The 27,345-nt window shown below is 38.1% G+C and overlaps 1 protein-coding gene across 1 annotated transcript in view; it reads left to right on the top strand.

Moving 5' to 3' along the window:
* The first annotated feature begins 9,263 nt into the window (after positions 1-9,263).
* wscd2 (WSC domain containing 2) overlaps positions 9,264-27,345 on the top strand; it is a 35,903-nt gene continuing 17,821 nt past the window's right edge. The window contains exon 1 of the mRNA XM_057327154.1: positions 9,264-9,780. The gene's annotated coding sequence lies outside the window, so the exon portion shown is untranslated. The remainder of the gene's footprint in view (positions 9,781-27,345) is intronic.

Genomic DNA, 27,345 nt, shown 5'->3' on the forward strand with positions numbered 1-27,345 from the left:
GATATTTTGAAGAATGTTAGTAACCATACAATTTCATCCCCCATTGACTTCAGTAAATGGGGGATGTGATCAGTCTGGTTACAAGCATTTTTCCAAATATCTTCCTTTGTGTTCAGCAGAACAAAGAAATGTATACAGGTTTGGAACAACCTGAGGGTGAGTAAATGATGACAGATTTTTTATTTTGGGATGAACTGTCCCTTTAATACTCAAATAAAACAACCTGAACCATCTCATGAACAGTAAAAGAGCATCCTTTAAATATAAAATATTACCTTGTAAACGGTAATCAGGATGGTCAATAAGGAAAGTCAGTTACATAAAACTCAACAAACATGATCAAATGAATGAATGTATTTTTGAACAAACGGGACAGCTGCTGCAAAGAGACAGCTGTGTTACTGATAGCAGCTGACTGTATGCATTTCTGCCAATCTGTGCCCTTCTTCAAGTTTGCTTAAGGGGGGATTGTATGTTCTGTAGAAGCTGCGTGTCTAAAAATGATGATAAGCAGCTCAAAGGCCGGATCACAGACAGACATAGAAAGCAAACTAAAGACACAAGCCACCTCTGAAATACACAGTATTCAACTTTCAATATGGTGTCACACTGCTTGTCCTGATTCACATCCGTCACTGGAGTAGACGATCCAGGGTCTATTTCTGTGGTCGGTGTCTACTGATTGTTTTTGACTAGAGGTCACAGGTTTGATCTGGACCACAAACATCACAGGATTGATCTGGTATATGCTTGAGGTAACTTCACTGTGGGTGTGTCGACTTTAAAACCGATTCTGTCCTCCTGAACTAGAGTTTGCTTCCAGTCTGCATATTTCTCTTGTGTGATTAACTGCTCACGTGCTTTTAGCTGAGTGCAGTTCTTCTGTAGTCTCTAGTCAGCTTGGTGTAATTTTGGCACAGCTTCTGCACTCTCTATTATGATGTTAGCGGCAGTTGTTTGCCACAGTCTTATGAAGGAATAGCCCTATTGGTGTCACTTCCCAATAAACATGTCAGTACTAATGTAACGAATCACACATTTGAGTATTTTCACACCTCATTATAAAACTTGTGTTATGACCTTTCTGTTTACCGGAACTCAGTAGCACATTCCATTTGTTGGATCTCGCAGTCAGCCAAAATAAGGTATAGTATTACTGTTTTGTTTATTTGCCTTTAAAGAAACATTTCTGTTCATTACACATTTCTGTTGTACCATACACTCTAAAAAGGGTTCTATGTAGCAATACCATATTACTCTTAAAAATGGTGCTTTCTGATGTCACAGAAGAAACATTTTGGGGTTAATGGCTCTAAAAAAACGTTTTACATCTGGAAAATCTTTCTGTTTTACAAAAATGTTCTTTGAAGTAGAAAAGGTTCTTCAGATGATAAAAAATGAGAACCTTTGAGGAACCTTTGGTTTCCCAATCTATCTTTTAGTCAAATTGGTTCTTTAAAGAATCATTCTTTCTTACTTTTGTAATAGTTTGAGGAACCTCTTTCTACATAGACACTTTTCTGCAAAAGAAAGGTTCTGTGTATGTTAAAGGTTCTTTATGAAACTACTGTATACAGCCTGACAATTTTTTTGTAACTTTTATTTAAGTCTATGAATGCACATAAGGGAATAACACAGTCACCATTTGCTATACAGGTACATTTTGATTCTATTGTACAATTGGTTTTCCACTGTTGGATATACGCATTCAAATAAAGCCATTTCATTTCTCAACAGGCTCTTGTGGTTTTATGCAACCATGTCATGTGACACAACCTCCTGACACAATGTGAAGATCACAACCTTTTGTGAACTCAAAATAAAAATGGATGTAGTGAATGAGCTAACAGTCATTCATTGAGAGTCTGTTTCTTTTCTGCTGGTGTTTCTGTCCACGGATGTCCCTAGCTGGATTAGATTTAAGGCACAATTTTTTGCCCAATATGCAGTTAACGTACTGATCTCATCTTTAGTATGAGCCATGAGCGAATCATATACAGTCCATCAAGACACACTTTTGACTTTTTGCTGGTGTGCTGTCAAAAATCTTACTAAAATGATCTAAAAGAATGAATATAAAGAGTAGTTAAAATGTAATAATCCTAAATGTAACATTCTGTCTTCATTTATTTATGCATGTTATTCCAAAATTGTAGTAATGCAGATGGGACTGCATATACATCATTTATTTGCAGAACACTTTTTAATCCTTTATTATTTTGTCTATCAGAGGCATCATGACAACCACGAAACCGTAGCAGACTGCTGAATTACTTTCTTGCTATCTGTGAATTGAAGATTCTTCAGATGTCAGCTGGACTGCTGATGAAATTTTAAAGAGACGAAATAGGGGCTTGCAAAAGAAAGTCTGCATCTTACTTCAGAGGGAATTTTCTATGTTCCCTGTGAGATGCTCGTCAGAACTTTTACACAGAACAGAAATGAACAGCAAATAGGATGTTGTAAGTGAAATGTCCGACATGGTATTTAATGTGTGATTGTACATGATTGTTCATGCATGTCTATGTCAGTGCATTATTTTGCATTTTCAGCCTTCTTTACTGAAACTATACAATCATTTCATCATCTTTATACATTTTTGAAATGTTACCTGTGAACGTTTTGGTAACTTGATGGATGTTTAGACCTAACATTTTTTCTTTCTGTTAACTACTAAATAAACAGTAGTTTTTTTTGGAAATAAACTAAATCTTTAATTCAATCTATTGGCCTTTGTTATACTTCACACTAAACCTCATTTTAAAGGACTGTTGCTTGTTGTAGAAGGTTGTGGCTTGGAAAGGTCTATCTTGCAGTCTGCCAATATTGGTTTTTAATGGCAGAGACCTGAGCTGTGCACAGTAGGTGCTTTAATATTTTTGAAGCAAATAAAGAGACTCATGTTCTGAAATGAAAAGGCGTAGAAACGTTTAGGTTGAAATTTGTAAAAGCTTTATTGAACCAACAAGAAAACCAACCATTTCAATCTGGTCCACTCCCGTCCACGATCTTCCAAGTATGTGGATTGCTTATACAGACAAGGTTGATACTTTAGCTTTATTTGGGACTATCTCCAAAAAACAGATTAAATATCTGCCTAAACGATAGCGTTTATTCATAAAGTGCTGTATTAAAGCAGTATCACATATCAATCCTCAGAGGTCTTTACTCATCAGGAAATCTGTGATATCTAAGAAGAGAAAGGGAAATTTAAACCAAGGTAATCTGAATTCCTGTAGGATAAATCCACAGCCCTCACTGATCCATTTGTCCTGTTTAGGAAATGGAGATGGGATTTTCAGTTTTAGTGCTGACAATTTCCAAAATCCACTCCCATAATGTAACCATTGTCAGATATGTCTAGCAAGGTGGATGGGTGTATGGGTAGGCTGAAGTCGCAGATTACAGGCGAGAGTTTAAGATAATCTTGTTATTTATTCAACAGACTGCTAATTAATTTTGCATGTACCTTCAATAATTCACATCCTATATTTCTGCAGTCTTCTTCATGTAAGATGAATAATTCATTCGGGCAGACTTTGCTGTCTGTGATAAATGTTGGTTGCTATTTCAATAATGTTCAAAATGTCCTGGTTCTCCCTTTGATTCAAGTCTCTGTGGCTCTGATAACACTTGAGGTCACTGAAACATGCGTTTAATCAACATTGCTGTTATTATTCCTGTTCTCAGAAGTGATACAGTAGACCATTTTTATTCATGGAATAAGGCACACGCTGTTATTGAAATACTCATTCGTTTTGTTTTCAATTAGAGCATTCAGAATGCAGAAAGTCTACTGTTATCCATTAAAATTGAGTTAAAAGTTGAACGTAGACCTTCGAATTTGGCATGAAGTTGCTTGGAGAAAAATCTTTATATTTCTGACATTTGATGTGGGGATAACCAAACATAAATTGGCATTAATCTTACGTCTCAGAACACACAAAATGTACAACATGTATTAATCCGTTCTCCCAAACATCACAAAATAGAGACTGTGTCTGTCCCCCGGATTAGCAAACATAAAATAATGCGTAAACCTCTTGAAAGTAATTTAATAAATGTTAAACAAACTAAACATGAACAAAATGCAGATAATGAACTGTTACGACTCGGATTGCTAAATATTAGATCTCTCTCTAATAAAGCACTTTTTGTTAACGATACGATAACAGATCATAAAATAGACATGCTCTGTTTGACAGAAACATGGCTAAAACCAGATGATTATATTACTTTAAATGAATCTGTCCCCCAAGATTATTATTATAAACATGAGCCTCGTCTAAAAGGCAGAGGGGGAGGTGTCGCAGCACTTTACAATAACTCTTTTAGCATTTCCCAGAAGTCGAACTCTAAATATAATTCTTTTGAAGTCATGGTTCTTCATGTTTCAACACCTAATACTAAGGATAAAACACTTTTAAAATTTATTCTAGCTATTGTGTACTGTATAGGCCTCCAGGGCACCACACAGATTTTATTAAAGAATGTGGTGGGTTCTTATCAGAACTAGTACTGGCCGCAGATAGACTCCTTGTCGTTGGTGACTTTAACATCCATGTAGATAACGATACAGATGCCATAGGAATGGCTTTCAAAGACACTCTTAACTCCATGGGCGTTAGTCAACATGTGTCAGGACCCACTCACCTTCGTAATCATACTTTAGATTTAATACTGTCTTATGGTATAAATGTGGACGACGTTAAAATCCTTCAGCAGAGTGAAGACATTTCGGATCATTATCTGGTATTATGTTTGCTTCACTGGCCTACGGCTGCAAATAAAACTCATTGTTACAAATATGGTAGAACAATAACTTCAACTACCAAAGATGCGTTTCTCGATAATCTGCCCGAATTGTCTCAAATCATGAGAAATAACGTTGAAGATCTTGACATTACCACTGAAAATTTTAATTCCACCTTCTCGGTAACGCTAGACAAAGTTGCTCCACTACGTTTAAAGAAGATTAAAAATGGCAGCCCCACACCGTGGTATAATGAACACACTCAGGCTCTAAAGAAAGCGGCCCGAAAAATGGAGCGCAACTTTAAGAAAACTAAATTAGAGGTATTTCGTACAGCATGGAAGGATAGTATTCGAAAATACAGGAAAGCCCTAATAACTTCTAGATCCGCCTACTTTTCATCACTAATAGAAGAAAACCAGCACAACCCTAGGTTTTTATTTAACACGGTGGCTAAATTAACAAAAAATAAATCGTCAGTGACTTCTGATCCTGTATATCAGCATAGCAGTGATGAATTTATGAACTACTTCACATATAAAATCCAAGATATTAGAGAAAAAATTATAACAATGCAATCAGAAGTGAAACCCGCTGAACAAACTAACTACAGCGCCCTTAAGGAGAAAATGCAATTATTTTATACCGTAGATCAAGATGAGCTGTCTAAAATTATTAGATCATCTAAATCAACAACATGCATACTAGACCCTATACCTACAAATCTACTGAAAGAGATGCTCCCAGAAATTATAGATCCTCTTCTTGGTATTATTAACTCATCTCTGACATTAGGACATGTGCCTAAAGCATATAAGGTGGCTGTTATAAGGCCCCTTGTCAAAAAACCCCAACTTGACCCTAGAGAACTAGGGAACTACAGGCCTATATCGAATCTACCTTTCATATCTAAAGTTCTGGAAAAAGTAGTTTCAACTCAATTATGCTCCTTCCTCCAAAGGAATGACATCAATGAAGAATTCCAGTCTGGATTTAGAGCATGTCACAGTACAGAGACTGCTTTGATCAGAGTTACACATGATCTGCTATTGGCGTCTGACCGAGGTTGTATCTCGTTATTGGTGCTGCTACACCTTAGTGCTGCATTCGACACCATTGACCACAGCACACTCCTACATAGACTCGAAAATTACGTCGGCATTAAAGGAATAGCTTTGAAATGGTTTACATCTTATTTATCCGACCGTTTTCAGTTTGTAGCAATAAACAATGAGGTGTCACGAAAATCGCAAGTCCAGTACGGTGTACCACAGGGCTCAGTCTTAGGGCCTCTGCTCTTCGCATTATACATGCTACCTCTACGAGATATAATAAAGCGACATGGAGTTAGCTTTCACTGTTATGCTGATGATACTCAACTTTATATTTCCTCGAAGCCTCATGAAACACAGCAGTTCCATCGAATAATGGAATGCATAGTCGATATAAAAAACTGGATGAGTAACAACTTTTTATTACTGAACTCGGACAAAACAGGAGTGTTACTTATTGGACCGAAAACCGCCATATGTAACAACCAAGAATACTGCTTAACTATTGACGAATGTTCCATAAAACCCTGTCAATGTCAGATGCAGAGAAGTTAATTCATGCATTCATGACATCAAGACTAGACTACTGTAATGCACTGTTAGGTGGTTGCCCTGCAGGCTTATTACAAAAACTCCAACCGGTCCAAAACGCGGCAGCTCGACAAAAAAGTATGAACATATTAGCCCGGTTCTGTCAACCTTGCACTGGTTACCTATAAAGCATCGCGTTAACTTTAAAATCTTGCTTATTACCTATAAAGCCCTACATGGTTTAGCTCCTCAATACTTGAATGAACTCTTTTTGTATTACAGTCCTTCACGTGCATTACGCTCTCAGGCGTCCTGTCAGTTGGTAAAAACCTAGAATTTCAAAATCAAGTGCAGGTGGTAGATCCTTTTCCTATCTAGCTCCTAAACTTTGGAATAGTCTTCCCTGCACTGTCCCGGAGGCAGACACACTCTGTCAGTTTAAATCTAGACTAAAGACGCATCTTTTTAATCTTGCATACACTACTCTTCCATAATATAAATCCTCGGAGGGTTTAGGCTGCATATAAGCTAATATTTTAGAGTTTATAAGCTAATTTCTCATCATATTCTTGAACCTGATCTCATGGGAACTCGTAACTATTTTACGAGTAAACCAAAATTAGCCACCTCGTAAAAAAGTTGGGTTAGGCTGTGAGATTGTGTTGTATTCTTCCAAACTGCAGTAAAAAAATCCACAATAATACTATAATATTACTTTTTCCAAGAAAGACAAATCTGAAAAGTTGTTACCTTTATCTGCTTGTGTGTGACCTGGTCAATTGAGTTCTCGGGCAATTCCAAGCCTAAACGAAACATTTGCAGACACATCCATTCTTTTGCTACTCTGGAAAAGAAATGTTTCCATTCAAACAAGTTTAGAGGTAATGCAATTTCACATGTCTGAGCAGCAAGCCAGCAGCTCCACAGTATTCAGCATGATTAGCTGGCAGTGAATGGTCTTTGTCTTGCCCAGCATGTATAGTATATTACGATTGAAGCAGACTAGAGAGGCCCCAGCACTGCCCCGCAGGTTGGGTTCAATATTTTCCAACCAGTAAAAGTGCAGGAGAATGATCAGAACTAACAGCACATGGGGCCCGAGTCCAACAGCCTGTAGCAACAACCTCTAACCCCCACCCACCCAACTGTGATGTTATTCAGAATGTGCTGTGATTCAACACATATCAGTGGATTTCTGTTAAACCACCTCTGCCCACCTATTACCGGCCTGCCTCAATTCAATAGGGTCATCATCCAGAAAGAGGCTTTTAGTTTAGAGGTCTGATCAGCATTAATAATTTCCTTGCTTAGATCTGAAAACAGTAGATTCTGAAAACAGTAGATTTTCCTTAAGGTTCTCAACTAAAAAGTAGGATTTTTTTTAAGTGGCAACTCATAAAATCCATTACTGTTTAATTGGTGATCTCAAGACACCCAACTAAGTAAGGAATAATTGATGACGGGCTTCGCGTCGTGGCCGCATTACCACCTCGGTGTGTGCATTAATAATCGAATAATTCGAATAATTGAACGGACCGGAGTCAAGTATTCCACTTATACCATGGTTACCACACCACAGGACATTGTTCTAATGTTTAATTTCAACGTTTATCATGTTATCTTTAAAATGCTGTTGATGGCAGGACTACTTTCGTGCGCATCTCATTTCAAGTGTCCATTAGAGCGAACGGACTCGGAAGCTTGAGCCACTTCTACGTGGTGTGTGTGTGAGTGACAGAGCGACAGACCGCGCGCACACCAGTAATGTGATAGAAAAGCCAGTCAGGGGCGTAGCTACATGGTGGCCACGGCTACCCCTGAATGATGGATGGCCACCTATCTGGCCACCTCTGTTGAGCGAAGCAGTTTTAAGATGTGTGTCGGAGTTTACGGAGTGCTGCGCAGATCATTTAGCGTATGCACTGAAAAGTTGGGGTACTGCAATGTTTATTTTCTATAAAAAAATGCTAACTTACTGCAAATGATAGCTAGTGTGACCGTGTGAGCGGTAAAGGCGCGCTTAGGGCGGAGCATGTAGTTGTCTGGCGCTATAAATAGCCGCATCCATTGGACTCTATTTAATCCCTATGTTTTGTCATGTTTATTGTCCAGTCTTGTTGTATTTTGAGGTTGTTCTTTAAACTACTCGTGGACTCTCTTTATTCCTATACTCCGTGGATTATATATATATATATATATATATATATATTGGATTGTTTTTTGCCTGTTTTGTCTGTGGATCTTATTTTGTTCGTATTCCTTGGATGTTCCCCATTTCTACCTGAGCACTTGTTCGTTTGCCTGGACTCATTAACATTCACGTATTCATCAGTTTCCTGTGTGGCATTGTTCCTCATCTGTGAGATTGTTACGAATAGAATGGACCAAATAGAGACTTTCACAATGTGGCAAACTTAAACTGCATCTGTCAGCCTTCATTAAAAAAAATGTGTGTTCAGTGAAAGGAGGTGAAAAGCTCTATAAAAAAATAATTAGCAGTACGCCAATTGCTTGTGGATTTGAAAATGATGTCGGTTTTCACTCTATACACTGGACGTGTTTAAAATAAACTAAAACTAGCGAGTGTGAAATTCATACGACTGATCTCTAAAGTACTTTGGGACGTCTTAATAACAAGCCAGACAATGAGTTCCACTCATGTCCATGGCTTAAATAAAACATCCCAAACTCTAAATATGATGATTGCTTATAGTGATGCTCGCCTTAGCTTTACTTTACATATGTGTGAAATATTTTTTATTTTGTCAGTAGTGGACCAAAAAACGTTGAATTAATGCAAAAACTCTTATTCCCAGTCATGCACTTCGCGTCTTGGGAGAACGTACTGTTCCAGAGTTCGTTTGTTATGTTTGATTTTCTATAATAATGTGTGTCGTGCTGCGGTGGCTGTATGAGAACTGTAGGCAGTGCTGTCGGGCTGCGTGCAGGGCGCGCTGACGCACGGCTGCTGCTGTTGCTGTGAACCGCAGGGATGTCAGACGCGCGCGTGTACGCAAGGAGGTGAGCGCAGACAGACAGGTCTCCCGACAGCATCAAAAACAGGACAGTGACACATCCTCTCTCATCCGATTCAGTGCCTGAGAGGAAGAGGAGTCAAATAGCGGGTACTATGTGTCCACGTCGCGTGTCCGCGACTCTGAGCGAGGCAGCGCGTGCGAATTCTGCGGCAGCTGTGAATGCGGACTGATCGGGAATAACGTAGACTGGAAAAGTCAGCCAGGCATGAAAAAACAGGCTGATCAGTGAGCAAATGATCAACTAGACGATCGTTTGCATACGTATACATTGTGCGCAATCTCAGGGTTCTTTCAATGAAATACACAGTGGATGGGAAGAGAGGCGCAGAGCGTTTTGATGTGAATCGAGACTCATTGGATTCGGTTTAAGTGATTCTGCAGTTTCTGCCAGGAGATCTTACATCAGGTAAGCAGTCAATATTGAGTCATTCGGACAGTTTCAGATTTCAGTTTTTGGGCCAAATAAAATTCAAGGTGTCAGAGTTCACGTGCCATCTGCAGTGTTACATATATGTGTTTTAGCCCTTAAAAAGATCAAGATTTTTAAAAGGGCCGTCCAAAATCAGAGACAACTTGTGAAAATGTTTCTATTATATGCTTTATTTATTGCAAATTTGACTATCAGCATAAATTATATGAATAAAAGCTTAATAGAAAAATTAACATTATGTATATATAATGTTCTTTAGCGGGTACCTTTTTGCTGTGGTAACATTCATTTGAACTGGAAAAAACTGATAGCAAAAGTTATTGACTTGGGAATGTTTCCAAGTGCCCATGGAGAAATTGTGATATTTTGTCTCCCCAAAAAAATAGAAATATATTTTCTTCATTGTGCATCACGTTGCTTTGTTTATATATTAGAATATCTCATTTCTAAAACCTTATTTGCACATTGGATTTTGTCAATGTGGTCTCAAACTTGTGGATCTCATTGTATATGTACTGTATAAGACAGTGATGTTGCTGCCACTTTTAATCACTATTTTAATAACCTGTTGTTTTTTAAAGTATAAAATGGAATTAAACCTGTCATTGCCATCACTTCTTTGAACTTCACGTCATCTTCTCAGAGGTGTGTTTTATCTAACACACTTTTAAGAATTTGCAAAAACAGCTACTATCAGCATCTTTCAAACTCAAAGTAAAAATTATGATACTCATTCAGTTGCACTATTGTGGTTATATAAACATGATATGTAATGACAGAATATAAGTCTGTGTTTCTGAAACAGGATCAGTGTTTTGACAGCAGTGCTCCATAGGGTGATCTCTGTTTTTCTTTAAGGGTCTTTATCATCAGGCACCGAATTCCTCAAGCTCAGGAATGTTCAGGAAGAGCAATTGGACTCTTTGTGTCTTGTGAACACAACATTGGTATTAATATCCACAAGAGCCAGTTTTGCACATCAAACAGAACTCAAGACTGTTCACATTACCGAAAGACTCCTTCATTACAAAGGTGCTGAACAGCTTAACTTGCAACAATAATGTTTATTAATTAGCTTTAAAGTACTAAACCAACAAATGTATTATTCTTTTGCTTGTATCCAGCCACATTCCCAGAATTTTGTGCATGGAGCATTGAAATTATTTTAACTCATCGCTCATTTTCAAAGTGGTCCATTTGAAATGTAAGATGGTTTTGAAAAGGCTTTCTCCCCTAGCCTTCCCCACACCACCCTAAGTGCTAAAACATCTATAATGAAATTGAGCTCTCTGTTAATGTGTCATCTCTGGAATGACTGTTGTCTAAAGATTTCTTTCTTATCTTTGAAAGAAAGGCCTGACCAAACTAGCAAATGTAAAACGGATAATAGGTAATAAATGACAACATGAATATTCAAACTGAAACAGCTTGGTGGGATTTTAGTCAAGTGAATGAACACATCAGTGACTTATGGGCACATTTGAACTCATTTTTAATTCCATGCTGGAATATTAGTCTTTATTAGTGGTTTTGCTCTGTTGAGTTAATCTGTTTGTTTGTGACAGACTCTCAGTGCACTGGGCTGGGTCTTTTTATCTGATCAGCTGGGTGAGTTTAATTAGTCTGTGTATCTGCGAGATACATGACTCAGATGATCAGAGGCTATGTTTCACGTGACTTGTTATCGGACACAAAACCCTAGATTTATTGGAAGCTGCAGCACATATGTGATGAAATACAAATACAAATACAAAGCGGCTGCTCTTTTACAAAAAACAATTCAAAAAAACAATATTCGTTACAACGAATATCAAATATGACAGTGACCTTTTTATTAAATTTGCTCTTAGCTCCTGCAGTTATATTGCAGTTTGTAACCTTGTTAGCACTGAAGTGATTTTCAGAAAAGCTCTCATGAATGATTTGTTCTGAAAGTTGCAAGTTAGGTAAGAATCTAAACTGGAGTTCAGCAATGGGATAAACTAAATCAATCAACTATTTCCCTATGGGTTGTGTCTGTTCAGTGCACATTAGATGTCACATTGAACATTATCCATGTGTCCGGGGCCAAATGTGAAACAAGCAGAGTTTGTCTCAACAATTGACAAATGTCAATTTATTTATAATTTTATATATAAAATTATTATGATATTATAGAAATGTTTTGATAACACGGTTATCGTCAAGAATTCACAATAACGGTATTATCACAATATTTACTGAATAAAAAAAAATTATGCCATCAGTGAAGTTTATTTTATATTTGCCCAATGAATCACACTTAAATTCAAGTTTATGGAGGCAGAGAAAGAGTTTGCAACTATTGTGACTCTTAAAGCGGCCGTAACACACACGGTTTCTGCCAATCTCATATTAATCTTGAGTACCTAGAGTAGTATTGCATACTTCGTATCTTCGAAGAGTATTTAATTTGATCACATTATAAAAGATAGATACAGCTGTACGATTATTTCCGAAAGCGGCGCGTTCGGGGGGGGTGGGGGATGGTTAGGCTGAACTAAAGCACGTGCGCACCCATTGCCAACAAAACACAGACATCAGTTTCACTCACCGCATGCGGTTCATGTCTGGCATCTTTAGCGCTGGGATGGCTCCATATATCAGTTTCAAACGATCTCCAAATCCAGCGTTATAGCCACTGTTTATATAACATTCATCACCCAAATGCAGTGAACAAACAAACACCTGAACTTCGCGAACGTATGGCTCTCTCTCTCTCTCTCTCTCTCTCTCCTGCAAGTGAAAGTGACGTCTGCGCATGCTCCTTCTCCTGCTCTCCTTGCTGCCGCGTGGGCGTGCCGCGTGCTTTTCTGGGAGAAATGTCCAATAAGGGAAAATAAGAAAAATTGTTTCCGAAACGTTCCGAAACCTGTACGGTCGCAGAAATACTATGTAATACGCCCAACTCGTTTGTTGACAAGTTGATCATGTTAAGCATGAGAAGACAGCATGTTTAACATTGTGAAGAATTCAGAATGCATGACACACCGTTGCACGGCCGCTTTAAGGCAAAACTTTGAATTTGGTGCTGAACAGTTTACGATATTACGATATGTGTAGAATTCACATTACATTCGATACATTCACATGACGATACATTCACATGATATTTATATTAATATCACGGTTCTTGGAAATATGTTGACCGCCCTAATGGCATTTTGCATGTACACATATTCATGATCTAGTGTTTAGACTGGTTCCAACACAAGCATTTTAGGCAGCTGCATGCAAACAACAAATCTATACTGTAGGTTAACAGACTGACAAGGTTTCAGCATTATTTGTGCATGTTTACATATGTATTTATATACATCAAATGATCAATAGACTGTATATATACTGTATATATATATATATAATCAGTTACATATACGTAATCGATTAGGCTATGTAAATGCTTTTGCATGCCCATATTGCATTCTACACAGACAGTTTTAAGATTTATTAATGTGTTCATGTGAATATTCACTAATGTGGAGCATCTAAACAAACGTCCAAAAATCTAGATGTTCTGAGAGCTTCAGTAAAATATCAGCCATGTAAAATTTCAACACTGTCTTTCCAACAGCAAGTCTCTGGGCAACATTAAAAAGATATTAAAATATGTCTTTTGACCGTCCCCTGGGCTCGGGCTGGGTTTCTCCTTGATTTACCCTTTATTGCTTTCTCTGGACTACATTCATGTGCTTAATTTCCTCTTATCAGCGACAGCGTATGGAGTGTATGAGTTGAAGACATACTGTCTATCTCTGCACTCTCTCCTGACCTTGGCTGAGCTGGAATTGATTGCATGTCTGCAGATGTGTGTCTTGGCCTGCATATAAATGTGCAGGTCTTGGAGGTGGTTTATTGTGAGATTTTCTAGCTTGAAACAAACTAAACTAGCTAGTGTCGACTAAATGTGAGTTTTGTTATACCTTCAAAGACCGAGGGAGGGGCATTGCATGCATTTAAATAGATATTTTTCGGCTGTATGAGAGCCCAGTGTGTAATATCTTACTTTGATCATCCCCATCTTCTGCTTGACCCGTCGTTGACTGACTATGGATTCAGCTCTGAGGAAGATCAGAGTAAGCTCTTTGAGTTGGTCTTAACCTCACTAAGTAATGTTTTTAGTAAAGATGGTCTGTCAAAGCTTGTGTAGTCATGCCAACGTAAGCATCATATCTGCTGTTTAAACTTGGCACAGAGAATGGGCTTTAAGTAAAGTGAAAGACTGACACTTTAGCTGTACGTTGAATTGAAGCTGTAACATTTTTTTTTATGGTGAAATACCTTTTGCTATCCCAGTTTAAAAAAGACAAACTCTTTGAAATTGGTTACAGGTCCAATGTGTAATTTTTTAGAGGCTCTAAGACCTTACAAAATGAAGCGTTATGTTTTTTTTTCCCTTAAAGTGAGTTTTTTCTATCTACATACACCGTGGGTCCCCTTACATGGAATTCACCATGTTGTTTCTACAGTGCCCCTTAATGGACAAACTTCTCTACAGAGCGCGTTTCACAAATATGTAATCTCATTCGGCAAAGAAGGGAAAATGTGACAACATCTTAATCCTTTGTTAGCCGCCATAGTGCTTCGAAAGGGAGGGGGGAGTGAGCCGTTGGTTGCAATTCGCAACCTCGTCACTAGATGCTGCTAAATTTCATACAATGAACCGTCTATGAAAACATTGTACCCAAAACCACACAACAAAATAATGCATTTCATAAAATTGTACATGAAAGCAGTAGTTTACCATACAGCTCTCTCTCTCTACTCAAACTTACCACCTTTAATAAAACGAGTTGTTCCAAATACCACCTAATGACCACCATAGAAAATCACATGAATAAAGACTCAAATTAATAGTAGAGCTCCTCTAATTCTAATCTAATACAAACACATTTTTATTTATTTCATGTTTTTCAAGTTAGTCGGCAGTAATAGTGGACACAAAACACTTTTCTGTAGTGCACTGTAAACAGGGCTCTGTAAATTACTTATATGGGGGATTTATTAACTTTGTGGGGACTTGCAGAAAGACTACAAACCTATATTAAAGACAGACAATGTGGAAAAAATATATTTAACACAGAAGATAAATAAATAAAATATATCTATCAATATTTATCTATCATGTATTAAACATTTAAAATTGTATTTAAAACACGAAATGTACGCGTACCACAGTTTGAGAACCACTGCTCTACACCCATAAAGAAACAGTTAATCTGTTGATCTTTTTTTTGATCAGTTACAAGAAAAGCCTAAAGAATGGTTCAGCTACAGAACAGCCGTATACATCCCAATCAGATTTTCAGATTAGTGCTGGATTACCAGCATCACTGGGTTTTTCTAGTAAATAATACTAAAGTAATCACTTTTTGGACAGGTGGGGAGCCATATTTTGTTTTTTTTACCATCCTTAATAAAACGTCTGGTCATTGCAGTTATCTGTTAGCACCGGATTGTTTGGGGCACTGCGGTGCATAAGCACTGTTTGGAAAAGTTATAATAATTCATAAAGCATAATTTATAAGCTTTTTGCATTTATATTTTTGCATTGCATCGTTTAATAGGCTGGTCAGTTTTGATCTAAACACTTTTTTATTATTTATTTTCGAAGCATTAAATTTGAATTTTAAGGTTTGACCATGCAGACCAAAAACAAACACAGCTGTTCTCCGTCCCCACAGAGGTTTGTAAAGAATGACTGTTCTTTTGTGTTCTTATGAAGGTGTAAGCAGGGTGTGTTTGAAAGCTGGACTCCAGATGCTTTGGCGTCTTAGTTTCTTCAACTCTTCACAGGTCTAAGGCATGACTGATTATTTCACTACATGGATGATCAACCTGAGGTCAGTTTGATTAATGACTGTGGTAAAGCACTCTGTGAGGGGAAACTAGCCCTTTTAGAACCATAATAGAGAATAATCACAGTGAAGCTGGCAGATACTGACCAAAATGTTATATCACAATTTGAGTACATTGACACACATCACAGTAAAGTTATTTTAGCTGTTCTATAAATTCAGCTAAAAACATGAGATAATGCCCATCAACTTATTTACTTTACCTGTGCATATTAGCACTTGACGGGATGCTAAACATAGCACAGCAAAGATAAGATTATTTAATGAATGAGTGATAGCTATGGCATCAACCCAAACAGCTTCAAAAAGCAAAATAATTGGGACACTGGCCAGGCTTTATCACAAATGACTAAGACGAAGAGCCTGAGTGCTGACAGCTACACTTCTATAATGGTGCGCAAGAATGTCACGGACGTATTCAAGGTCGTTCTGTTGGAAACCTGCATATAGCCATATCACAGTTCTCTTGCTATGGCAAAAGGACATTTGAACACAAGGTGATGGTCTAGCCTTGGCGTTGAAGGGTAGGCTTTCAGTTGTAGCGACCAAGCGCCCTGCGATTTCCGCCATTTTGGGGTGAAAGCGACTCAGCAGATGGCAATATCAGCTGCTTTGTTAAAAAAAACATAAAAGCTGAAATTCAACCTGAATGATGATAATACATGATGACAAAAGCCTTGGCTCGCTAGAAACAATGTCAATTATAAAGCATTTTCACCCCAAAATGGTGGCCGCACCATTTCCTAAAAAGCATCAGCGTTTCGCCTCTTGGTATTCTATACTCTTTGATTTAAGGGTGTTGACAGCTGCATACATTGCAGGTTTAGAGTGACTGAAAGGAAAAAACAGGGGGTTATAAAGGATCTAAGGTCCATGTGGTTTAGCACATGCAGAAGAAATTGAGTGAATGTTTTTATCCATCAACTTCTTTTGAATTGCGAAAAGGCAAATCTGTGATGATGAATCTGCATTGACGCAATCTGTGGATTTATTCACTGGATAAAATGGTTTATCTGCCACTGTTGTACTGCCTTTAATAGATAACCTTCACAGCAGCAGGGCTGTCTCTTTGTTGAAGGCTAGACCCGCTACTGACCTGGGATAATGAAGAACCAATTGTGTGAGCGAGAGACACAGGACCCTGAGAAAGAGACTAGTGGAAGAGAGAGAGAAAGGAAATAATAGGGATCTCAAAGTGGTCTTGAGATAAGATTCAGCTTGTCAGGAGGCTTGTAGCAAGCAATAATTACCCACTGGGAATAACAGACCTGTGCTTGTTCAATGGTGAACTCTTCTATTGGCTCAAAGGATGGGCTTTGTGGGTGTGTGTGAACCCGAGAGGGTGGCCGTACAGAGGGCCACCAGAGTCTGGGGATCAGCCAATATTCACTCCAATAAGGATGTTGGATGCAGTTACCAGCCACAATGGCGGCAATGTGAGATCAACTTTCACTGATGGAATGGAATTGAACGAAATGAAAATGAATGGAAGTTAATGGGTAAGAATGGCACTCAGTTTAATGAAACGAAACAGAATAGCCTGGAGCACATTTTGGGTAACAGTAGGATGCAAGGGAGAGAAATACAATATATGCAAATATAGAGTGAAATAGAAGACGGGTTTGTGAATTAAAGAGCGAGGAAGGATTCCCTGGATTTTCCCTAAATTGAAAAGTCCTTTAAAAAAGCAGTACAGCACTCGATCTGTGAAATTTAGCTGATAATGCTTAATTATTTTAAATTAATTCCTATCCTGGTGTAATGAGTGCACACAGAGGGAGATGAACAGCTGTACTGAGTGAGACAGATAAACAGCCTGCTGTTGTTTTGAACCTCTCTTTTGGTATAGCCAATAATATATTGCTAAAGATGGATAAAAACCTGTAATAAAGGAGATCACTTAAAGGAAAAGTTTACTAAAAATTTTAAGTACTGTCACCATTTACTCACCCTCTTGTCGTTTCAAACCCATATGACTTGTTCTGCAGAACACAAGAGAAGACATTTTAAAGAATGCTGGTAACCAAACAATGACATCACTTCTATTGTATGGAGACAAAACCAATGCAAGTAAATGGGTGCTGTTGTTTGGTTACCAACATTCTTCAAAATATCTTTTGTGTTCTGCAGACGTCATACAGGTTTGAAATGACAAGAGGGTGAGTAAATGATGACATGACAGAATTTTCAGGTTTGGGTGAACTTATTGACCCAGCTTATTATAGTTTTTCTCGATTGCTAACACACAATTCATGAAACAACTCACCATTTTCTGACAACCATAAACACATTCTCAGAACAATACACCAACTTGTACAAACCCCACACACAAACAGTCTCAATTTGCAAAGGTTTAACCATGTTCTCATTCAGAAAACACAAACACACAATATAATGAACTGAAGTGTCAATATGTAAACTCAAATAGCACACATTTGTCCATCAGTAAACATTCAGTTGCAAAACTGATGACACACCAATCAGAATCTCAGGGTAATATCAATAGGAGCACAGGTAATTGTGCATCCTAGAATCATCTACTGGGCTTTATACTACTTACTGTAAACATACAGTATAATTACAGTACACACTTTATATGAGAGATATTTCTCTATTCTGTATCCTGTAAACTGTAGCACGTGTACACCCTTTTTACCTGTTCTGTATTTTTGCAGAAAATACGGAATACTTTTACAAAATTGGGCCAAAGGTGCAGAGGATGCCATATTTTTTACATTGCCTCCTATTGACAAATCGCTTCACTGTATTGTTTCCTTTATCGTCTCTGTAAGTCGCTTTGGTTAAAAGCATCTGCTAAATGCCTGAATGTAAATGTTATTTGTGCAGTTGTGTACCGTATTGTGTTGCATGACCAGTTTATATTGTTCTTTGGTTTTTGATCTTCTCTTGTCTTGTAAGATCATCTTCATCTACTTTACAGTAGTGTAATGTTTTATTCTTTCCTAAAGCTCATTCTTGCACTTTGCTCTATGTGCACTCTTTTATGTTGTATATTCTAATAAACACTAAGCTGTCAAATTATTCTTGAATCCCACTAAGAGTTTTAGTAACAGTGTTTTGAATTGATCTCACCAGTGTCTAAGACTATGTTGTAGTGTGGGTGATTTTGAGGGCTTGTAAGTTATGTCTGCAGGAAAAGTTTGGTTTTTCAGCAAGTTTGAATGGTTTTGAGAAGAGAGCTTCATTTTGACCTGAAAGCTTCATTTTGACCTGAAAATAGGATGTTTGGGGAATTGGGTGAAATGTTATGGATTTGTGTTTACTGTTTTGAGAATACGAGGCATAATTTCAAGAAATGTGTTTAAGCAATCGAGAAAAACTGTAAAAATACAGCCGCAGAAAATATTAAGAGACCATTTCAAAATTATTTTCAGTTTTTCTGAATATACTATTTGTGTTTAGGTAAAATTATCATATGCTCATTTTTGTTTCGTTCTTTTAACTACTAACAATATTTCTCCCAAATTTCAAATAAAAATATTTTATCTATATGCAGAAAATGAAAACTGGAGAGACAGGTCAAAATAACAAAAAAGTTGCTCTGTCTTTTTTCAGACCTCAAATACTGTTGTAAGCAATACAACAGTAACATTTGTTCATGTATTTAGGAAAAGTAAAAAAAGTCTTGTTTTATTGAAATTCAACTAAATAAAAATTGGGAACGGACTCTTAATTTTTCCCGCAGCTATACATATAAAATAAAACGGAAAACAAAACAATTACATTCACTGTCTGGAAAACTTGAATATGATGCAACATTTTGTAATCACAAGGTTTTATAATTGACAGTCAGCCCTGGCAACCAACATCCAACACTACACTATGCTACTTTCATGTCTGTTGTAGCGCTCTGGGGTCTCTTTCATCTCACATAATGCAATAATCTGAACTCAATCAATATTTGTTTGTTCATTTATTTAGTAAGTAGCTGTGTAATGATGAACAGTCAGCCGGTCATTACTGCAAAACAAACAGGGTGAAATAAGACACTTATCACCCTGTTGGGGTTTCTGTAGCAATAACGACAATCATTCATTACTTAGCCAAATACAATGTAAATAAACAAGTGATCAGAGCATCACTTTGCACTTTTTGCAAATGTCACTGTGATTTGCATGCAAAAGCAAGAAACAGTTCAACTGTTGACAAATTCTGCTGGATTTGCTTTTGTTTTGAAACGCTGTCAGCTGTCCTTTTGTGTAAATAATCATTTGTGTAAATCATAAGTACATAAGTACAGTTTCCTTTCCTGTGGCTCAATGGTTAGAGCATGGCACTAGCAATGCCAAGGTCATGGGTTCGATCTCAGGGGATTGCATATAGTCAGAATCAAATGTATAATACAATGCATTAATGCAATGTAAGTCGCTTTGGATAAAAGTGTCTGCCAAATGCATAAATGTAAATATTAGATATTCTGACCCAAATCACCATATACAAAACAACTGTAGCACTCTGTTGAACTGCTTTAGTGCAGTGTTGTACAGCCCTTCAGATTTATTCCATGTAGACCCCCGAAAAAATGTAAACCTGGTGGTAGTGCGTCTGGTAAAATGAGTCTTAACTTACGCTGGTATGAGACATTTTATCTCTGCAGGATGAGTTTTCTTTGGACAAATCATCAAGCGCTTCGCACATGCTACCGAAAGAGTTTAAATAATGTCACCAGGTGCATTTGGAATGTCAACAGCGCGTCGGTAGGGAGGTCTGGTTGAGGTAATGGGTAAAACGATTGCGATATGCAATTATTCTGTCAACGGAGGAATTTAGCCATTTCAGACAAACATATGCCGAATAAGCACATCTCAGGACAAAGAGCGCATAGGAAGTGATAATGGCTTCCTTCACCATTGTGTTGTGCAGGTCTGAGAACTTGACTTTTGCAGCATGGAGGTCAAATTAGATAATCTCCTTTAGGCAGTCTTGGGTATTAGCCTAAATTCCGTTCTGTTGTATGAGGGTATAGGTGTTTGTGTGCATTCGTTTGTGTGTATAAAAACTGTTCTTAGGATGGGTTGCACCAACAAGGATTAAAGTAAACAGAGTTTAGAGTTAATCTAGGGTTTGTTCCTAGACATAGTTTTATTTTAATTTAAATTGCGTTGCACCACTAAATTTTAAACAGAGATGAACAAATCGTGGATTAAAACTTTAAAGGCGGGGTAACCGATTTCCGAATTACGCTTTAGACAACTGAGTCGGGCCGAGTACCAAAACAACCTTGTAGCCAATCAGCAGTAAGGTGCACAGTGCACAGGACGGACATTAGCCGAGCCGAGCGCTGACGAAAGCGACATATGGGGGTAGGGGTGTGTTTGTTTTGGTGATTTGAACATCAACAACGGCTAAGAGAAATCGGACACCCCGCCTTTAACCTGTATTTAAACCATCATATGCGATTCATTTTGTCCGCCATGATGGATTTCCCGGTGTAACTAAACAGCAACAGTGTTGCACTGTCATGTAAAAAGGAAATAAACAGCGTGTGCATGTAAAATAAACGTAATTTTGCTATTTAAAACCTCTCTCTGGATAATTCGTTGATCAGTCTGATCATTCATAAACACATTTAACAAGCCTTGAGGGGTATGACAGCGTACAAAATAAATATGACAGTTGAGCTGCATCATTACCTCGCGACCGGAGCAGACATAAGAGAGAAGAAAGCAGTACGGGAATCACGAGCGGGTGGACCTCTGCCATCGACGCCGCCACGAACGGCCCCGGTAGGCGATTGCGTTTCCGGGGGTCATCCTCAGTCGTGTTCTGGGGCTGTTTGCGGCAGCACCGCCGGCTGAGGTGCGCCTGTTCGGGACCGGACCACAATTTAAACAGGGCGCCCAAAATACCGGTGTCCCTGGTCACTGGTGCCGCTAAAATACACTTCTCAGGTATGGCGTTATTATAATGACAAATGTCGCGAGCGCATTCTTGTCATACGAGCGCGCGAATCTCTCCGCTCGCACGCCGATTTCCTTTGCTCGTGCACAAAACTGGACGCGCGCTTTCAACTGAGCGTGTGCGCACTCAAAATGCGTTCCGTGCGTCCACGAATCTTTTGGTACTCTTGCTCTCGAGAGGTCCTCCTGTGTGTTCCAGGCATTATAGGCTGTCAAAAGTAGTCAACCAATCAGGGATAGGCTTCCACGGCGGGCCAATGAAAACGCGACCTTTTACATGGCATCTTATTGGTTGAAAGTGACTCGACGTTTTCAACGAAGCGAGATGGATCCACCACGTTCTCAGGTAACAATATTAATATATTTGATGCAACATTATTAGTCAAATGTGTATTAGAAATGAACGGGGCATTAGGATGCTTTGTAGGCTACATATAAACATCAGTTTAACTACCATGTTATTCAGACAAAACAGGCCAACACCCTCAAGTTCATGTGGTCCTCATGCATGTCCTACACTAAACATAATATTGTCAAAATAGTACTAAATTGATTACCGAACAATTTAGATTGGTGTCTTAAGTTAGCTTTATTCTAAAATAATATTTACTACAAGTAACGGTACATATCAAAACAATAATAGCACTGGAGCATTTGGAAATATCATATAATATTCTATACTTATTTGGTTATGCATTTAATGCGTTTGCAGACACACACTGTAAGTGTTCTGCATTCAGTGTTCCAGAAGTTCAGGGCACACAACTGAACTTCTATGCAATATACCAAACGCTCCCTTACCGTTCATTTATAATATACATTTGATGAATAATGTTGCATCAAATATATTAAAATTGTTACCTGAGAACGTGGTGGATCCAGAGGCGTATTAAGACCTCTTGGTGCCCCCCATCCACCCACCTACCCACACGCAAGAATCCACTCATTAAAAGATTTATATATTAAAAGATTTTATAAGAATGAAACTCAGCAATTTACAATATACTATTTTACAAGAATTACACATTAACATGACACTTTTGTAGAAAAGAACACGAAAAACAACTCTTCATCAAGCATTTTTAACAATTAGGCCTACTGTAGTTAAGAGGTCGCATTTTCATTGGCCCGCCGTGGAAGCCTATCCCTGATTGGTTGACTACTTTTGACAGCCTATAATGCCTGGAACACACAGGAGGACCTCTCGAGAGCAAGAGTACCGAAGGATTCGTGGACGCACGGAACGCATTTTGAGTGCGCACACGCTCACTGAGCGAGAGGAGAGACAATTCATAAGAGAGCAGCGTATAGTTGAAAGCGCGCGTCCAGTTTTGTGCACGAGCAAAGGAAATCGGCGTGCGAGCGGAGAGATTCGCGCGCTCGTATGACAAGAATGCGCTCTCGCCTTGTAATAATGCGCTCGCGACATTTGTCATTATAATAACGCCATAATCAGGATGTCAGTCTGTTCCATTTAATCACAGATGTTGTGCTTGTATGTATTGGATAAGAAAGCAGGGCATCTTGAACTTGACGCTTCACAACCGACCACCCATCAATCCGCCGTGCCCTCACTTGTGCTGAGGTGTTTTATTTATTTTCATTTTTATTTACAATAAACACATCACTGAAGCATGACATGACGTTTATGTATCTGTTTCTGATCATATCCCTGCACATTTTATTATAGATATGTGTTTTTTTATTATTTAATCTAAAGAACATTTTCACTACAAAAAACCTTCTCTTTTGATGTTAAAGAGTTTTTATGGAACCATTCAACCACAAATGCTTCTACTATGGCATTATTTTTTTTTAAGAGTGTACCTGGCTTATAGATTTTAAAATTAAGATGATATTTTGAGGAATTTAGGAAAGCAAACCGTTCTGGGGCACCTTAGACTAACATTTTAATTATTTCTTTTATGGTTGTCAATCATATCCCAGAAATGTCAGTTGCTAACATCAACAGAACAAAGAAATTTATACAGGTTTGGAACAACTTGGAGTATCCCGTCAATAAATCACTATTAAATCCTTACGTATAAATATTTTTCAGCTGTATATTTTATATGTAGGTTTTATTTTACAGCATTTTGTGTAAAAATGTGTCATGTGTTTGCATAACCTCATACCATAATAATCATTCAGTCTTGCTGATTCAGCAGGGAAAGGAAACTCCGTTTTTTTATCGACCACTGCTAACGTTTTAATACATTTTAGCAGAATCTCATGTAAATATTGCATATAGCCAGAACAAGTAGGCACCTCGCCCCACCTGTACACGTGCTTCCATTATTCTCATATCTCACCCCACTTCTACGATGTATCTTCCACTCCCTCAAGGCTCACCAGCTCTTTGTCTTGTTCTCATCCATTTTCTTCATCTCTGTCTCTTGCGGTCTCAGCTCATTTTTTATTCATATTCAGAATGAGTTCTGAAGGGAAGGATGGAAACTTTAGTGCTGGGTGTGGAAGCTTACAAACAAGGACATTCTCACCACATCTTAAAATGTGCACATTCTTTTTTCAGTTTTGCACCTCGTTAAGATTTAAAGACTCATCGAAATAAATTCCATATGTGCAAATAGACAAATCTACTTGTTATTTATTTCTCTCTCCCTCCTTTTGCTCTACCCTACAGTATCTTTTAACACTGTAAGTATTACGGCAGGTGTTTTAATGGCTTCGAGAGACACTCCGCTCTACTGACACACTGCATCAAGAGCCAAACTGTGCCTTCCTTCTGCTGTCCCAATTGTTTTAATGAGATTGGACGATCCAGAGCTTCCCCTGTGGTGAAGAGCATAGTATACTTCTGTATACCATTCAGCATTACTCAGTCTGTCACAAATGTGACAAATGTAGCCTATACAAAACAATTGGCGCAATGTAATGAGATTAATGTAATTCTAAATGTATGTAGATGAAATAGATTATAAAATATAAATGATAAAGATGTTGAAAACATAGTTTAACCCTGATAACTCATTTAATTTAAACAGAAACAAAGCAGCACCCGAAGTGTCTTTAACCCTCTGGGACTCTTCGTTTAGGGGTCACACCTTCGCAGTCAAAAGTGACCGAAGCCTTAAAAATGCAACTTCTTTTTTTTTAGGAAAATTAATGTAATAGATTTTTGTTTCTGTTTTTTCTTTAGCATTTTTTGAGAATTTGATGGTACTAATTAATATTTATGCAATAATCATTACCCATTTTTACCCACTGAAAACAATAAAGAATTTTTTTTAAATATTTTTTTACGAATTTTTCAATTAATGCATTATTTTAGGTTAAAACAGAGACCAGGCTATTAAAATCTATATTTTTTTAGCCTTCTGGTTGTAAAAAAGTACAATGCAAAACATGTGTAGTGGCATGTGTAATGGAGTAACCACCAGGTTCCAGTATAGCCCTCTATAGTGTAGTTTGTGAATTCCCTAGTTGTTCAGATATGACTTAGGATTTGTGGATTTGAATGTACATTTAGACAATGTCAAAGATTATTTTTTTTCAACATTTTGTCATTTTTTTGTCAACTTTGAGATATTTTTGGTTTGATAAGTATCAAGTTTTGCATTATGCTGACAGTCAAACATTAAAATTTTGTTATAAAGGGAACACGTCTAAACACCTCTGATTGGCCAGTATATTCATTCGATGAACTGTGATTGGCTGTAATGCTCAAAGCTGTAGCGGAGCAAAATGTAAATCTGTCATCGACTGATTGCGACTGTCCTAGTTAGTTTTTATTTTGCAGGGGCCGTTTTCCCCCTTTTATTTTGAATTTGGAGGGCAGTTTTGTTCACCTTGTTGTCATTTTTTCCCCCAAAGCCTCTGTTAATTTCCGACCCTGATCTAAACAATGTAACAGTTATGGTGGGAACCGATCTCTCTTCTCTAATTAATTATCTGTTAATAGAGCCTAACGTTAATTTACACAATGAAAAGTTGTTTAGGAATCCTAAACCCAAAGGCTAAAGAGTGAAACTTATTTAAAATATGATGCTTCCTTCTTGTTTAACGTTATTTCTCAAGTTAGTAATAAGTAAACCTGCTAAGAAAGTTTAAAGAAATATGGGATCTCTCCAGAGCATGTGAGCGGAGCTGAGCGGTGCGAATTTCTGCTCCCCACTCACGTGGGTGTTCGCTCCACCGCTCAAAGTCGCACCAGACCGCTCCGCTCCCCGCTCACCTACAATTTCATCCCGCTCCGGTGAAATCGCTCCACGCAGGAATTAAAAATTCCTCTGCATGCCTAACACCTAACCGAAGCCTTTCCCCTCGTTTACACCGCACGCATCTGCAGCACATTACGGCTCCGACGCGGCTACCGGAACTGATCGCGGTCATTGTAGTCTATGCTTATGTTTACACCACGTTTCAAAAGCGTCCCAGAAGCGGCTCTCTGCGCTGCTTCGCTAAAGATAGGCGCCTAGTCTATTTTTGACGGACGCCGTGTCCAAACCGCAGAGCAAATAGCCAATATTTCCTATTTCAACCATATTCAAAATGCTCACGTTTTGCTTTGGCCTCCCCATGTTCGCGCAGCATGTTTCCGCATGATGTGTCTTTTTAGATTAAAATACGAATCCTTACTTATTGAAATCGTATCACCACATTCCTGTTCATGTTCAACATCGTTATCATCTAGTTTTTTGACAGGAATTGTGCACCTGTATGACCTCGGTTTGCTTTTGGAAATATTTCACGAACTCCATCTCTCCTTCACAACGAACGATTTTTGAAGTGTAGGCTGACAGTTTTGTTAATTGTTGAAGGCACAGGTGAATTCGGGTGGATTTGTGCATGCCCTAGACTCGTGGTGTGAGCGGTATCTATATTTCTCCGACTATATTTCACATGCTTCGCTCACATGCTCTGGATCTCTCCCAACACTTTGTTTATATTTATCTAAGGTTAGAAAATGTTGGGAAAACTTTACATTTATGAAACAATGGTGTAACGTTAGAAAGTAGGTAGATACTACACTATGGTATGGTTCAACAACAAAAAACTTGCCTGGCTGAGTCTGACACGAAAAGGCTAGCAAGCATCCACATTCCAATATTCCATTTGTTTCAGCCAATTGCAGCGACTCATTTGCTTCTATTCTATCTTTCGCCAGTCTTTAAAAAGAAATTACAGATTTCGCGCTGTACAGTCATTCGCACAACAACTTTTTCCCGTTCTGAACAGAGTGAACATAGCGGTAAACGCTGCTGCATTCAGTCTTTCTGCCAAGTAACTCGCTTGACTTTTGTGTGCGGTGACGTCATGTGCAATTTGTTCAACGAGATGTGAAATCAGATGTCAATCAATAGACTGTAAGTAGCGAATCAAATTTTGGAGTGGCACTCAACTGGATGGCCAATTGAATGTCAGGGGTGTTCAGTGCCACCCTGGACCCTCCTCTGGCTTCGCCACTGGTTAAGGACACACATTAATGTTTTAATACAACCATTTTTAGATACTGGTTCCTCATGAAACCATACACCATGAAAAAGTTGTTTAAGAACCTTTATTTGTTGAACTTTTCAACGTTTTCTTATCTTCTATGGAAAAAGAAAATGGGCAAGGAAATACTTTAGGTGGGAGGTGGGAAAATATAAATAATCTTATAAGACATTCAGACCTTATGTAAGAAGCGTGAGAAAGCTAAGTTATTGGTGATTTTCATGCGATGATACTGTAGGACAACATTTGACTTAGATTTTTTAAGTTCAAGTTTAAACCTACAACAT

The sequence above is a fragment of the Triplophysa rosa genome, linkage group LG2 (assembly GCF_024868665.1).
Source record: "Triplophysa rosa linkage group LG2, Trosa_1v2, whole genome shotgun sequence".
NCBI classification, from domain to species: domain Eukaryota; kingdom Metazoa; phylum Chordata; class Actinopteri; order Cypriniformes; family Nemacheilidae; genus Triplophysa; species Triplophysa rosa.